Genomic DNA, 14685 nt, shown 5'->3' with positions numbered 1-14685 from the left:
AGCTGAGGTTCATCTTGTTGGCAAGGGGGGTCTGAGAACACATCTCCTTGCTCCCCCTGCCACCCCCTTTGTACCCCAGCCGGAGGCGTGGTCTCTTCTGGGTCCCTGGTGAAGTGAGCTGCCTTGTTCCAAATTATATACGCACCAGCTGTCTGTGCTACTCTGATGACTCCAGATCAGACCAGCCTCATTCTGAATCCATTCATCTGTGTTCATTCCACGAACGTTTTGTGCCAGGCATTGTAGTAACCTGCATTCTCAAGGCTGCATCTGACCTCATCAAACCAGGATCGCTTGCAGAAGTGTGGGTCACTGATGAATGTGCCTTTGACCTGATGCCTGTTTAATAAACTTACGCTCCTCCTGAGTAATCTGGTGTCTCTTCCCAAGGAGTTGAGGCCTAGATTTTGATTCTGACCTCATTCAGAGGGGGAGCCTGGGCCAGGCCCCTCACTGCCAGGCCTCATTTTTTTCTCAGCATTGGGAGGTAGAGGCTCCCCCCTCCCCCGCTCCTTGCTATTTGTTTGCTATTCCTAGCACAGATCCTTGCATCGGCCCATTCACTGCCTCTGGCCTAGAGCCTGTTCCACTGTTGTCACTACTCTGTCCCTCCCACCCCTTCCCCGAAGCAGTGACCCCTTCCCCGAAGCAGTGGCTTCTGTTCCTTCGCTCTTACCAGCTCCAGAAGGTCTCAGGGGAGCCTCTGATGGCACCTGGGAAGCCCCTTCCCCAACTTCCAAAAAGATGCTCTTTAAGGGTACCAGGGAAGGGGGAACTTGAAACTAGAAAGTTTTTCTTCATTTGTTTTACCTTTTGAGACCAACCTGATGGCTTGAGACAGTCCACTTGGGCCCAAGGTGCCGGGATTATCTGAGCTTCCCAGGGTCTCCTGAAACCCTCTGGCTTCTGTGAGTGCTGAAGGCTCCCGTGGGCCTGCAGGCCTGCGGGGCTCGGTCTGTCTCCTCTCTGAGCTGCTGTGTTGGAGGTGCTTTTGGATAGAGGAGTCTTCAGGGATAAGACAGAAGTGTTTTGTGGGCCTCAACGCGTCCGGGACTCTGCTTCGAGGCCAGGGTGAAAAACAGAACACTTGGAGGCTTAGGGGGTGGAGAAAACTTTTAGTCATTCTGTTTACTTATTCCTTTGCGTCTCATCTTCCCACCCACACCCCCAAAAAGAGACCGATGGAAGTAGTGAGGCTTGCTGGTTTGTTTGTTGCCCTTTGCAGGAGTTGCCAGTGAGACAAATTCTCATTGGCTTCCTGTGACTGTTTCCTTTAATGCAAAATGATTTAGGAGGAGGAAAGAGGATTTCATTTTGTTTTCCTCACCACCTAGAGAGCTCTCAGCCTTCTGCCAGGAAAGGGACTTGGGCATTTTGAGTCAAGATTTTGTAGTGGATGGTGGGTGTTCCACAGAGATAAAAACGTGTAACTTAGGGGACAAGATTCCATTTTCTCCCCTGCTTGTAGCTGGAGGTCCTCCTGGACCTTCCCTGCAGCCGGCCGTTGGCTCTTAGTGCAGCTGTTCCAGACGGCTGGGGCACCTGTTGCCCCAGGTCACCCAAGTCCAGGCCAAAAAATCATCTCTGCCTTGTTACACAAGAATGACAACAGTTTTCCAGACCCTTTCCCCTTTTTGGTGACTTACATCCACGTAAGCAGCTGACATGCCTGTGTTCAGGTGTTTGATTACACTGAAGCTGAGGCCCAGCTAAGGCGACGTCCACACACCAGACACAGCCCGAGAGCGACGTCCGAGCTGCAGACACACAGCTGCTGAAACATACAGCCAGCCTTCCAGGCCTGGCTCAGGTTTTCCCTGGAGCGCAGTTCTGGAATTTCAGGCTTGACCTCTCTTCTTAGCTTACCACTTCTCCATCCCCCTCTTATCCAGATCAGAGGCAGGTGAGGGCCGGTCTGGAAACTGATCCCAGTTTGCGTGGACTCTTCCAGCAAACACAGCGCTCTCACCTCTGTTCCCGAGAAGAATTAGGGCTGTCATTCTGGTAGATGGTTGCATAGAACTGGGCCTGAGAAATCTGTCACCAAGTCCCCTGGACAGTCTGCCGCACTTTATCTCTCCCTTAAGGGCTTCTTAGGTCCCCAGACATATACCTCGTGCCTGTTCGATTTTTTGTTCTGCAGGGTTTGGGATGCAGAGATGAGTAAGTTGTGTTCTCCAGCCTGGCAGTGGGGTGAGCTCCTTGCTGCGTCCAGCCAGCCATGTCGCTTGGGAAGTAAAGCTCTGTTTTACTTTGTGAGGAGCGCAGGTCATACCTGTAATACTGCTTGGCAGCAAGCAGAACAGGCCTTCTGTCCATAACCATGAACCTGGCCTCCCATTGCTAAGAGAAGATAGTGGGCTGGGCTGAATGGTGAATCACCCCTGGGGTCCTTGGTCTCCATGATCACTCGGCATGGAGTGCTCCGCAGCTGGCCCTCGCCTTCAGGGGCCACTGTGTAGTTGACAGACACTTGCATGTGTCCCCCAACTAATTATTGAGTACTCATGTGTTCCAGACCCCATGCTACCTGTTGGAGACACAACAGGGAGCCAGAAAGATGGAGCCCTGGTCGCTTGGCATCAGAGCAGACAGGTAGAAGGCCAGTTACTGTTCAGTTACGGCTGTGATAAGTGCTGGGAAGAAAAGCGACGTGGGAGGGAGAGCACCTTAACCGGGAGGGCCGGCCGGCCAGTTATCTGCCTCCACAGCGGGCAGCGGCTGGGTGTGGATCTTGGCAGAACACAGGGAACCTTAGGCAGGGTTTAGCGACTCCAACTCAGCACTCCCGGAACTGGAACAGAGGGCGGGAGGAGCTACGCCAGGCACCACTGTCTTCCACCGCTCCCTACCCCTTCTTCCCCTTCCCCAAGTCCCTGGCTGGATTGGGGTTCCCGGAGCTGTTTGCAGACCTGGTGAGCCCCTTTCCAGTGGCACACCCTGGGACCTCTGGTGCCATTGCTCTTAACCAGCCCCTGTGGTATCACTGAGGTGATGGCAGAAATGCCCCCAGGGGACGGGGTCTGTTTCTAGTTAATTACATGCTTACTTGCCAGCAGCGGAGGGTCAGGTTGTGGGTTGTCTGGGCTTACTCTCTCTGCACACTTGCGGAGCATTTACTTTGGGCCAGGCTTAAAGAGCTCCCAGCAAAGTCTTCTCAGGGTTTTCTTTTGGCCTCTTAGCTGTGGCCCTCGCTGGGAGAGACAGGAAGGGAGGGATGAGTGCCGGTGAAGGGGACTGAGTTGTTTTCAGGTTGCCCGCGTGCTGGGTGACCCAGGACACAGGAAGCACCCTGGCTATGAGTTCCTAAGATTTCTTTTCTTTTTTTAAAGATTGTATTTATTTATTTGACAGACAGAGATCACAAGTAGGCAGAGAGGCAGGCAGAGAGAGAGAGAGAGAGAGAAAGAGAGAGGGAAGCAGGCTCCCTGCTGAGCAGAGAGCCCAATGCGGGTCTCTATCCCAGGACCTTGAGATCAGGACCTGAGCCAAAGGCAGAGGCTTAACCCACTGAGCCATCCAGGCGCCGCATCTAGATTTCTTTTTTTGAAGGCCTACAACTGTGGCTATGTCCCAGGGCCAGTGCCACCTTTGGGCAGGCATGTGTCCTCCCTGCCTGGAACTCATATCTCAGAGAGCCCCACGTGTGGGAGTACCCCCCCGTGACTCTTCTGGGTTCCCCTCCAGTGCCGTTCTGGCTGGGCATTCCCAGCCCTGAGTTCAGGGACCCATATTGTATCTTTGGGGTGCTCTCAACCCTCTGCCCTGTTCAGGGACAACCAGATGTCCTAAGAGTTTGTCCCAGGGTCTCATGTCTGGGCCCAGTTCCAGGATGGCTCCCACTGGAGGTCGCAGTATTATTTCTTTTGTAGGCTTGTGTGAGATTGGACAGCCAAGATGGTGCTGATAACACGAAGTGTGCATGACTCAAGTTTTTATTTTTTATTTTTAAAAAAATATTTTATTTATTTATTTGTCAGAGAGAGAGAGAGATCACAAGTAGGCAGAGAGGCAGGCATGGAGAGAGGGGGAAGCAGGCTCCCCACTGAGCAGAGAGTGGATGCGGCTCGATCCCACAACCCTGGGATCATGACCTGAGCTGGAGTGAGGCCCAAGACAGAGGCAGATGCCCACTGAGCCATGTAGGTACCCTGTGACTCAAGTTTTTATATAGATGAGGCATTCCTCCCCCAAAATATTTGCCTGGGGCCCTGCATATCCTAGGGCAGACCTGCCGGAGGGCTGCCGGTTGGGCCCTCCAGCTCTGCATTGCTCCTCTTGGCCTGCCCCAGAGAGGAGGATAAGGGCCCATTGTTTGTTCCCCAGGGCCTGAATGGCACTTTGTTTTCTTCGTTTGAACTCCCAGGCTGTGGCTTTTCTGCTGCTGCTCTTGGCCGTAGTCACGTCTCGGATGAGAAATCCGTTCCCACTCTGACTTCACGGTGTTCCAGTGAATATCCTGGGAGGGCAGGGCTGTGAGCCAACTTGGGGTCTTGTGTTAGTCACTGTGGGGTGAGAGCTAAGAACCGAGGTGCTGAGAGCAGGGCCCTCCCCTACCAGGAGGGCTTAGCTGTGACCGAAGGAAAAGTGGGGAGACCCCTTTGTTCACACTGAACGGAGGAGCTAGCTGGCAGGAATGTAGGCCCGCCCTGATGGGCAGGAAGGGAATGTGGTGGGAATGCAGGGTGAGCCGACGCTGGGGCCTGGGTGGGGGCAGCTGGACCGAGGCAGAGGATGCTGTTTGCCGCCCTCCTTTCTCTGTGCCTTCTTGCGGCCCTCCAGCGGCACCCGTTTACCACGTGGCCTGCTCTCTGGTGTGGAAATGAGTACAAGCCCAAGAACGGAAGGTGCCTCTTTTATGCTGAGGTCAAAGGCACCAAACAGTGGAGCAGGGGTGGGCGAGCGAGCCGGGTAGAGAGCTCGTTTGTCAAAGGTGGAGAGCGCAGCAGCGAGCGGTCTTTGCGGGGCGCCGGCTCCGGGCCTTCTCAGGTGTCAGTTACAGGGCGTCAGTTACAGGGCGTTGAGTCAGGCCCCGCTGCCCTGACTCAGAACAGGAACCCCAGCTCACCTCCCTCTGGCGCCTCTGCTTATGTTCCTGCGCGAAGGAGGCGGTTTGTTTTCTTTTAAAGGTGCTTTGCCCTTCTCCCAGTCTGCAGGGAGGGGCCTCCTAGAGGAGTGTCTCTTCAAGTGGGGTTCGTAGGCCTATTTCAAGGGGGTCCCTAAGTCCAGATGGTAGTTGTAATGCTAACGAGAGGTGACTTGCCTCTCCCCGTGCGCTCACAAGTGCACGGCTGTTGCAGAAGCCTCACAAGTGCACGGCTGTTGCAGAAGCCAGCTGGGCGAGGCTGCTGGAGTCCACGGAGTCAGGGCGGCGGGGTGGGGGTGGGGGCACGGAGCCCTTGGCCTCCACACGCTTGCCATGCCAGGAGCTGGCTTTGCACAGCAGTGGCCTTGACGAAGCAGGAAGATGGCCATTTCATTGACTCCCCACACGTGTGGTGTGTGCACGTCCTTCCTCCCCTGTGTGGCGAGATGCGCTGTCGCTGCCCGGGCTGAACTGTGTTGCAGGCTGAGGACGGGCACTCCTGGGGTTGTGTGGGTTGCGAGCTGAACTGGCCGCTTTTTGCAGGGAATGCTGTTTGTACTCGAAAGAGCAGGCAGTTGTGGTTATTCAGACTTGGCTACTCAACTGACTTTTCTTGAAAAATGGTTGTAGCAAACCCATCGCTTCAAAGAAAATCGCTAATAACATTTATTGCCGGTGGCCAAATTCAAGCTGTCAAGCCACAGTGAGTGTTTTGGAAAGCTTTTACCCACCGTCATGAGCTCCGCTGCTTTTCAGCCCTTAGACTTTCTGATGATTTTATTGGTGGTAATATTAGACATGTGACATCTTGGTGTTTTATTAGAAAATGTGTCCCCATCTGGAAGATCAGCATAAGCCTGTGAACCAGTATTTTTCCAAATGACCAGTGTGGTGTGTAAGGTTACAAAATCATGTTGGGTAAAGGGCCCATTTATATTTCAAGATAGGCCAGTGGATTTTTTTTTAAGATTTTATTTATTTGACAGACAGAGATCACAAGTAGGCAGAGACAGAGAGAGAGAGACAGGGGAAAGCATGTTCCCTGCTGAGCAGAGAGACCGATGTGGGGCTTGATCCCAGGACCCTGGGATCACGACCTGAGCCAAAGGCAGAGGCTTTAACCCACTGAGCCACCCAGGCACCCCCAGTGGATTTTAAAATAACACAGTACATTAAGGTTCGTAGGGTTTCCTATCTCACATTATCATTAATTACTGTTGATCAGGTTTTGGTATAGTATCAAACAGGAGACTCCAGCATTGTCTGAAATGGCTACTAAACTATTCCTCCCTTTTGTTAATACATGCCTGGGTGAGTTGTCCAGATTTTCCTCGTGAGCATCACTTATCACAACAGACTGAATGCAGAAGCACAGATATGAGAATCTAGTATCTTCTGTTAAGCTGGACATGAAGTAGATTTAAAACATGTAAAGTGATACCACTCTTCTAAGTGTTTTTGAAAGTATAGTTATGTTTTTGGGGGAAGGTATGTGCTATGGTGAGTGCTGTGAAGTGTGTAAACCTGGCAATTCACAAACCTGTACCCTTGGGGCTAATAATACATTATATGTTAATAAAAAATAAAAAGTAGGAAGCGCCTGGGTGGCTCAGTGGGTTGAGCCTCGTCAGCTCTCTGCTCAGTGGGGAGCCTGCTTTCTCTTCTTTCTCTCTGCCTATCTGCCTACTTGTGATCTCTACCTGTCAAAAAAATAAATAAAATCTTTTAAAAAAATTTTAAAAAATAGTTATGTTTTATGAAAAGGATGTTAACCTGTAATGTATTTATTATTTTAAAACATTAAGAAACATAAATGAGGGTACCACATCCCAGAATAACCCTGCACTGCGTTTGCTTTGCCTACACAAAGCTCAGTTCCCCTTACTACAAGATTGTCTGAGGTCAGAGAGCATATAGACGTCTGATGGGTGGTTAAAATTTTTATTCGTGCAAGGATTTTAACTTTTCAAGGAGTTTTAACATGCGGGTTTTTTTTTAAAGATTTTATTTATTTATTTGACAGAGAAATAACAATAGGCAGAGAGGCAGGCAGAGAGAGAGAGAGGGAAGCAGGCTCCCTGCTGAGCAGAGAGCCCCATGGGGGGCTTCATCTCAGGACCCTGAGATCATGACCTAGGCCAAAGGCAATGGCTTAACCCACTGAGCCACTCAGGTGCCACTCAGGTGCCCCTAACATGCGTTACTTTTAAAAATTCATTTTTAGGGGCACCTGGGTGGCTCAGTGGGTTGGGGCCTCTGCCTTTGGCTTGGGTCATGATCCCAGGGTCCTGGGATCGAGCCTCACATCCAGATCTCTGCTCTGCGGGGAGCCTGCTTCCCCCCCCTCCCCCCGCCTGCCTCTCTGCTTATTTGTGATCTCTGTCAAATAAATAAAATCTTAAAAAATTCACTTTTATAATATCTTTACTTGAGAGATAATTTATATACTATAAAATACACCCCTTTTAAAGGTTTAATTCAGTGGCTTTAGTGTATTCAGTGTTGTGTAACCAACACTGCTATTCCCGAACATACTCCTAACCCCAGAAGGAAACCCTGTGCCCATCAGCACTCTGTTATCCCGTCCCCCCAGCCCCTGGCAACCAATCATTTGCTTCTGTCTCTGTGGTTTTGCCTATTCCAGACATTTCATATAAATGGAGTCAGACAGTATGTGGCCTTTTATGTCTGGCTTTTTTCAGTTAGGATGTTTTCAAGCTTCACCCACTTTGTCACAAGTAGTAATCCAGTCATCTTTTTCTTGGCTGAATAATATCCCATTGTACGGATAGACCACATGTTTATCCATTCACCAGTTGGACCTTTGGGTTGTTTCCACTTTTGGTTATTCTGGCCTGTGCCGCTGTGACCCTTTGTGTACACAGTTGGTGTAGACACATATTTCTGTTTCTCTTGTGTTTCTGTCTCAGAGCCGGGTCGTATGGTAATTCAGTATTTAATCATTTGAGGAACTCCAGAGAGTTTTCTGAAGTGGCTGCACTGTTTTATATTCCCACCGGCGGTGTATGAGGGCTCTGATTTCTCTGTGTCATCGTCAGTACTTGTGACTGGCTTGTGGACTTCCGCCACCCTGGTGGGTGTAAAGACTGTCTCACTGTGGTTTTGATGGGCATTTCTCTAATGACCTCGGGCATCTCTTCGTGTGCTTATTGGCCATTTTTCTTCCTTTGCAGAAATACCTGTTCAGATCTCCTGCTCATTTTTAATGAAGTATTTTTGCGGTTGAGGTACAAGAGGGTTTTTGTGTGTGTGTATATGTGTGTTTTGAAGTATATATTCTGGATATTAGACCCTTAGAAGGTTACATGATTTGTAAAAACTTTCTCCCATCCCGTGTGGTTGTCTTTTCTCTTTCTTGGTGTCCTTGGGAGCACAAAAGGTTTTTCATTTTGATGAAGCCAATTTATCTGTTTTCCTTGGTTTCTCACAAGTCTTCTGTCGGAGCTAAGAAGCCAAGGCCACAGAGATTTATATTTTATCCTAAGAGTTTTATAGTTTTAGCCCTTGCATTTATGTCTGATCCATTTTGTGTGAATTTCTATAAATGGTGGGAGGTAGAGGTCCAAATTGATTCTTTTGGTTGTGGCTCTCCAGTCATTATAATAGCACCGTTTGTTGAATCGTTTTTGACACCCTGCTGAAGATAATTGACTAACTATGAGGGCTAACTTACGTGCTCTCAAGGCTGTCCCCTGGATTTGTCTTCTGTCCCTCTGGCCCCGCCCCACCCCGTCTTGATTACTGTAGCTTTCTAGCGAGTTTTGGAATTGGCAAATGTGACTCTTCCAACGGTGTTCTTCTTTTTCAAGATTCTTCTGGTGGTTCTGGTTCTGTTGCATTCCCTTATGAATTTTAGGATCATCTTGCCAATTTCTGCAACTAAAGGAAGCTGCAGTTCTTTTCTTTTCTTTTTTTAAAGATTTTATTTATTTACTTGACAGAGATTACAAGTAAGCAGAGAGGCAGGTAGAGAGAGGAGGAAGCAGGCTCCCCGCTGAGCAGAGAGCCTGATGCAAGGCTCTATCCCTGGACCCTGGGATCATGACCTGAGCCAAAGGCAGAGGCTTTAACCCACTGAGCCACCCAGGTGCCCCGGAAGCTGCAGTTCTTGTTAGGGTTTGTTTTGAATCATTTTGGGGAGTATTGCCATTTTAACAATGTTTCAGTCTCTGATCCATGAACTTGAGGTGTTTTGCTTTTTTGTTCAGATGTTTTCAGTGGTATTTTGTAGTTTTTAGTGTACCAGTCTTGTACTTCTTTTGTTAAATTTGTTCTTTGGTATTTTATTCTTTTTTTTTTTTTAGATTTTATTTATTTATGACAGAGATAGAGGGAGAGAGGGAACACAAGCTGGAGAGGGAGAAGCAGGCTCCCCACTGAGCGGGGAGCCTGGTGTGGGGGCTCGATCTCAGGGTGCTAGGCTGCTGGGATCATGACCTGAGCTGAAGGCAGATGCTTAACGACTGAGTCCCCCAGATGCCCCTTCTTTTTGATTCTTATCTTACTCTATATTGATTAAACTGTTCGGGGCGCCTGGGTGGCTCAGTAGGTTAAAGCCTCTGCTTTCGGCTCAGGTCATGATCCCAGGGTCCTGGGATCGAGCCCCACATTGGGCTCTCTGCTCAGCGGAGAGCCTGCTTCCTCCTCTCTCCCTGCCTACTTGTGATCTCTGTCTGTCAAATACATAAAATCTTTTAAAAAATAATAATAAACTGTATTGATTTACTCCACTCCCCCCTGCCTCGGCCCCAACTGTCTCCTCAACTAGACTGAGTCCCCACAGGGCCTGGTACTTAGGTAGCACAGTGCACTGCTGTAGAGATTTTCTTGTGTTTTTGTTGTTGTTGTTGTTGTTGTTCACACTGCCCTCGTGAAGGCGGCATGGTCTTACTGTTCCTGGCCTAGTAGTTGAAGACACTGATGCCCAGAGAGCAGGGTGACTTGCTTCTTGGCACAGCACTCATTAGTGGTAGCAGAGGTAGGTCCAGGATTTTTCTGAATCACAGCCCACTCCTCTTTCCAGGCATCATCCTGAGTGGGACTGGCCCTCTGTTCTTTTTTCCTGAGCCACCAGGTGCCCTGACATCTACTCTGTCCTTCCCCCCGCCCCCATTTCTGTGTCTGTCTCTACACAGAGCCCCAGGACATGAAGGGAAGAGAAGGATTAAGGCTGATACCACAAGGGCTGACCACTGGGGTCACTTTTCTGGGCATTTCCAGCGTGCCAGACTCTCTGAGGTATTTCCAAAATAGGCGACCTAATTAAGTTCTTAAAGCCACTCCACCAGATGACTCAGATCACAGCCTGCCACACACCAGCAGGTGAAAGTTCAGAGGGCCTTGGAAACTCCCAGGTCAGAGAGTGAGTTACGTGTTCAGCACTGTTCAAAAACTGCAGTTACGGTGCTGCAAGAGGGAGAGGCGTGGGGAGGCGGGAGGGGATGGGGGCTTGCTCGGAAGCTGACGCTCATCAGCACCGGGTTGGATTGGATCAGTCCAGAAGTGTTTGGTCCTTGGCCTGCAGCTGGGATCTCAGAATGATGGGTTTGCTGCTCCCTTCCGGGGCTGACTCTCTCCCTCTCTGTTTCTCTGGAGCACCTGGCATCATTTTCATTACCCAGTGGACATTCTTTACAAGCTTTTTCAGTAAATCAAAGACACTCTGCCTGCCTGCTTGCTCCATGGAAGTGGAATCTTGCAGCCTCTATGGCCGGATTTGGGGTGATGTAGAAGAAAGGGGGACAAGGGGACAGAGGACAGAGGGGTCCCCGCTGCCGGGCCGATGGGAGACAGGCATGGGAATGACTCAAGACCTGCTCTCATCGGCCGCCCCCGGAGCAGAGCACAGACAGACGGCTTCCTTCTTGGAGTCGCTGGCATCTGGTCTGTCACATCCCGGGCTGTGGCGTTATTTCCACACCCGAGCACCCGTGAACCAGAACAGCGCTGAGTATCTTTGCCGTTGGTTTCACTGAGCCGGACCCTTCCTCCCCACTCCCACTTCTGTTTTTCTAAAGTAGGAAAACACCTATGAAGTAGCAGACCTTGGTGGCCTTGACAGTATTTTACAACTATATAGAACGTTAACCGGTGCAGGTTTTTAAAAAAATATTTATTTGAGAGAGAGAGAAAGACAGAGTAAGAGGGAGCAAGTGAGCATGAGCAGGGGGCGGAGCAAGGGGAGGAGCAAACTCCCCACAGAGCAGGGAGCCTGGTACTGGGCTCGATCCTAGGTCCCGGAGACCATGATCTGAGCCAGAGGTAGAGCTTACTGACTGGGCCACCCAGGCGCCCCTAACTGGCACAGTTTTTGATGCTGGATGTTCTGCTTAGATGGAAAGCAGCGGCACAGATGATTATGTTTCTGCGATGCAGTGAGCTCGCCTTCTTCCCCAGCCTCATTCTGGCACCTGCTGCCCCAGCCACGCCAAGCTATGCATGGCTGCGGGCATGCAAAGCCAGGTGGTGTCCCTGTCACACTGCTCCCTCTTCCTGGATGCTTGCCCTTCCTCCTTCCCTACAGTCCACCTGTCCCGCTCCTCCTCTTTCAGACTCCCTCCTATGGTGCCCTTCTGGATCCTCGGTCCCCCTTCACCTACCAGTAGCTTAGAGCTGACGCCTGCTGCTGATTTCTGTACGATAGTGCCCATCACGCTTCCTTTGACTTTCTCCCCCTTGGTTTATTTTTCTTTTCTCTCTCTCTCTCTCTTTTTTAAGATTTTATTCATCTATTTGAGAGAGAGAGTGAGGGAAAGAGCGAGCACAAGCAGGGGGAGGGGTGGAGGGAGAGGGACAAACAGACTCTCTGCTGAGCAGGGACCCCCCCCCAACCCAGGACTCAATCTCAGGACCTGGAGATCATGACCTGAGCCGAAAGTAGACACTTAATGGACTGAGCCACCCAGGCGGCCCTTTTTTTTTATTGAGGTGTAATTGACAGTATTGCTTTCAAGTGTATGGGGTAATGGTTCAGTATGTATGTATGCACAGTATGTATTGTGAGGTAGTCCCAGTACGTCTGGTTAATATCCTTCACCACACGTAGTTACACGTTTGTTTTTCTTGTGATGAACTTTTGAGATCCCTCTTAGGAACTTTCAGATACGCAGTACAGTGTTTACTGGAGCCGCCGTGCCGAGCAGTTCATTTCACTTCTTTCCATGTCTAGTGTCTTCGCTGATGCCAGCGCCATGAGGGCAGGGCCCACCCCTGTTCCTGCATCGCTCTGTGTCGCCACAGCTGGTAGAGACAGCTGGGCAGGCTGCACTGTGTTGACCAGAAAACAGAGCACCGTGGCCCCCGGCAGTGGTATTCTTGGCGCAGTCTGGTGACCGCCTGTGAAGTGCCCGCCGCAGGCCAAGTCCCGGGCAGCTTCGAATATGGACGAGCAGAGACACCTGTTCTGAAGGTTTCTTTTCTTCTGCTTTATCTCCGAGTGTTAGAAATGAAGCCTGCTCGGACCCAGCTGGGGCTCGTGAGAAGTGTCCCATGGGAAGTGGCATCGGTGCCACTGGAAGTTGTCCCCAGCCCCCTCTGACTGACCCTAGAGAGGGGCAGGTCCTCACAGCTCTCAGAACCCAGGGCTCTGCTCCTGGGACCATCCCTGCTCAAAGCTGGGTGACCTGGGTGCTAGGGGGAGAAAGGCACCAGATTTCATGCATCTTTGCGATACCTGTGGGTGTCCAGGAGGTTACAGAGGAAGACGCCGTGTACCCAGCTACCTAACGGAGCCTGTTCGACCACCAGTCTTTCCCCTTAGCCCGTCCTCCTCCGAGTTCCTTAGTGCTGGGAGATTAACAGAAGTTGGAGAAGCAGTAGAATGTTTCTCCTTCCGGACTGCCTTCTTCTCATTCTACTTTTATGAGAAAAATTGGGAACAGTTGGACCTCGCAGCTGGCCATTCATGATAATCAGGTCCATTGAGCCCTCACCAGCGGCCCTGCAAGCTGTGTGTTGCTGATTCCCATTTTACAAATGACTGAATCGAGGCTTGCAGGTGAAGGGACCTGCCCAGGGTCACACGCTGACATGGAGCGGAGCTACGATCCAAGCCCAGGTGTGGCTCACTGTGACGCCCCATCCTTCTCTCATGTCTGCTCAAGAGATGCTTGTGCGCAGCCCCTTGTTGCCAGCATGTCCCGAGCGTTGGGGAAGAGAGTCCCGTCTTCCCTGATTTCAGCCACTTCCTAGCCAGGGGCCCTCACCCACAGTTTATGCCTTTCCCCATGTAGCCTCTGAATGTCCAGGCCTTCTCGGACCTGTTTCTGCACGGGTGCCAGGAGGGTCTCCGTTCCCCTTCATCACTGGGGATCCGTGGCCCTTCATCCCCGTGGTGTAGGGAGATTGAGGTAAGGTGCATGCAAGTGCTGGGCTAAGGTCTCGTGCTGCAGAAACGTCCCTCAGAGCATCCTTGCTCCCCTCCCTGCCCCTGGATGAGGCCGAGGCCTGTGTGCCAGCCTGATGCCAGCGGCTCCCTCCAGCATCCCCGCTCAGCGCTCCACCAGCCAGACTGGCCAGTCTCAAAGTGCTGCTCTGCCTTCAGCCGGGGAAGCCTCGCTGGGCGCCTGTCCCGATGGCGTGGGAGGCCGAGGCCTGCCACAGCGAAAAGCCGGGGCACCGGATGCAGGGAGCCTCTACTGGGTTCCCGCCGGGCATCACAGCCGACCCTCTCCTCTCACTCTTCCTGGGCAGGCCCCCTGCAGGGTCGCTGGCCTCTTCCCAGACCTGCAGCTGCTTGCCTTCGTCAGGGCGCGTGGGGGCTTAGCTCCCTTCCTTGGTGGGCTGGAGGGGAGGCAGAAAGCTGCCTGGAGAAAGCTCTGGAGAAAGCTGGAGGCAAGGGGGTAGCAGAGTACCCCTACTCAGTGAGGTCTGGGATCTGAGAGGAGGAAGCAGGCTCCCACCCAGGCTGAGTTTGCGTTGAACCTCGCAGGGACTCCTGATGTTTGGGCTCGCCCCTGACTTAGAGCCCCTGCCTCGGTCAGGCGTGCCCGCATTTCAGCAGCAGCAGCAGTGTCCTTCCTGCTTCCCCGGATGCCACCTGCCTTGCCCGGGAGTGAGCACTCAGAAGTGGGGAAGGCCCCTCTGACCAGTAAACCTCGGGTTCTAGAAGCTTAGCAAAGATTGAACAGTGACTTACTGACTGCGCCTCCTCCAAGAACTCTCGTCTGAGCTCACCTGGGCTGGTTTTATTTTGGTGATAGTGGGGCGGCATCCATGGCGTAGGCACTCTGTCCCGGTTCTGGACTAGAGCCGTCTCGGGGATGGCGCTCTGTTAAATGGGCTGATCTGAGTGGGTTTAATGATATGTTAAGGCATTTAAAAGCCTTGCTAATGAAGTCAGACCAGGCCAAGGGCTCACAAGAGCCACTTGGTAACATGTGCCCTTGGGAGGAATCCTGTCTCCTGGCCCCAGGGGAGAAAGGACCAGGGTGTCTGCAGATCCCACAGGGACAACCTGAGACTTGGTAAGATCCCAGCAGGAGGAGGTAGACCTCAGAGTCCTCATTTTTTCTTCAGCTGTCAGGTTCTCTGTTCCTGTCCTTAGGCCAGAAGCTCTCTCACCTGGCTGGCTCTCCTGT

The 14685-nt window shown here is 51.6% G+C and overlaps 1 protein-coding gene across 5 annotated transcripts in view; it reads left to right on the top strand.

The window, feature by feature from the left end:
* The window catches only part of PC (pyruvate carboxylase), a 94256-nt gene that overhangs the window by 30373 nt on the left and 49198 nt on the right, over positions 1 to 14685 (top strand). The window contains exon 3 of one of the 5 annotated variants that reach the window (XM_082748612.1): positions 12276 to 13163. The exons of the other annotated variants lie outside the window; for them this stretch is intronic. The gene's annotated coding sequence lies outside the window, so the exon portion shown is untranslated. The remainder of the gene's footprint in view (positions 1 to 12275; positions 13164 to 14685) is intronic. 5 annotated transcript variants of the gene reach the window in all.

The sequence above is a fragment of the Mustela nivalis genome (genome assembly GCF_964662115.1).
Source record: "Mustela nivalis genome assembly, chromosome: 9".
NCBI classification, from domain to species: domain Eukaryota; kingdom Metazoa; phylum Chordata; class Mammalia; order Carnivora; family Mustelidae; genus Mustela; species Mustela nivalis.
Note: the sequence above shows the minus strand (reverse complement) of the source record. Positions and strands in the feature narration are given on the sequence as shown.